We start from the raw sequence: 1,846 nt of genomic DNA, 5'->3' as shown, positions 1-1,846 counted from the left end.
TCCTCAGCACTTGAAACAGTTCCTTCGCAGTTGACTTTCCCAATGCTACACGTCGTCTAATGTCCTGACTGCTGCTTCCGTTGGTATCGATTGTAGAACCAAGCAATGTGAATTCCTTGACAACCTCAATCTTCTCTCCATTTATTGTGATGCTGCTCATTGGTCCAGTTGTGAGTGATACTGCCTCGGAAACCCAAGGAGAGGTCGCTATGAGTTGGGTCCAACTCGATGGCCCATAACAACAACAACAACAGGGGTACATACTATAACATGAGTTATCACTAGTGATGTTAATTTGATCACTCAATTAAGGTAGTGTTTATCAGATTTCTCCACTGTAAAGTTACTAATGTTCCCTTCCATACTCTTTTTTAAAGCCAAGTCACTAACTTTAGCCCACACACAAGGAAGTGGGAAGTAAGTATTACTTCCTGGAAGGAGAAGTAGGCACTTAAATTACTGGGAATTCTTTAGTAAGGGAGATTTATCTCTTCTCCCCATTTATTTATTTATTCATTTATTTATTATGAGACTTACATATATTTATTTGGGGTTATAATCTAAAACTGTGCAATTTGTTTTGCTGTTCAGATTTTTCCAGATATGGCCATTGTTATTGTTGTTGTTGTTAGGTGCTGTCAAGTTGGCTCTGATTCATAGCAACCCTATGTACAACAGAACAAAACACTGCCTAGTCCTGTGCCATCCTCACAATTTGTCCTATGCTTGAGCCCATCAACACAGCCACTGTGTCAATCCATGTCCTTAAGGGTCTTCCCCTTTTTCACTGATCCTCTGCTGTACCAAGGATGGTATCTTTCTCCAGCACTTTCTGACAATATGACAAAAGTACATGAGATGAAGTCTGGCCATTCTGGCTTCTAAGGAGCATTCTGCTGTACTTCTTCCAAAACAGATTTGTTCGTTTTTCTGGCAATCCAATTTTTGTTCTATACTAAATTTGAATAATAGTAGTATTAATTGGTCTTCCTTGTAGGCATATGGATATTATCCTATCACTGACAGCATTGTACTTCAGAATAGATCTTGAGCTGGAGTTCCGGCAAGATGGAGGATCAAGAAGAAGGACTGCACAGACCCTCTTCAACAAAGAAAAGGGAAAACAATTAACACAGACACAGAAGATAATCTTGGACCCCTAAGCCTTGAAGGGAAGGATACAGAAGTGGACTAAACCCCAACTAGCAGAAGAATTTGCCTGAAAATACCAAAAAAAGGAGACATACGGAGCTGCGGTCTGACAGTGACCTGAGTGATCCTGACGGTACAGGTGGCTTGGAGATTCCCGACTGGTGGTAGGACCTAAGAATTAACCTAAAAATCACACTGCTAGCAAGGGACTGCACAGACTGTGCACGGTGGCTGGGGAACAAACAGAGAAGGTGAAGAGAAAGGTGGGCTTTTAACGGTCCGGAGGGCACCGCCATTTTGTAGGTTTAAAAAGCAGCTTGACTATCTTGGATATATAAAGAGACAGCACTCTCGCAGATTCCTATGGTGGTAGGACTTAAGAATTAACCTAAAAATCACCCTGCTAGCCAGGGACTGCACGGAGGACTGTGCGCAGGGGCTGGGGAACAAACAGAGAAGGTGAAGAGAAAGGTGGGCTGAACTGTGGACTTTTGCCGGTCCAGAGGATGCCGCCATTTTGAAGGTTAAAAAGCGGCTTGACTATTTTGGATATTTAAAGAGACAGCGCTCTTGCAGAATTCTGGGGCTTAAGAACATGTTCTGCTTTCCAGCAACCCCAAGGACACTTGGGGCCTGCAAGACTGAAAAGGTACAACATTCTTCTTGTTACTACACCCTACACCCACTTGGTGAA

The sequence above is a fragment of the Orycteropus afer genome, unplaced genomic scaffold (assembly GCF_000298275.1).
Source record: "Orycteropus afer afer isolate SDZICR_OR568_19922 unplaced genomic scaffold, OryAfe1.0 scaffold00073, whole genome shotgun sequence".
In the NCBI taxonomy this organism is placed as follows: domain Eukaryota; kingdom Metazoa; phylum Chordata; class Mammalia; order Tubulidentata; family Orycteropodidae; genus Orycteropus; species Orycteropus afer.
This window is presented reverse-complemented; position numbering follows the sequence as displayed.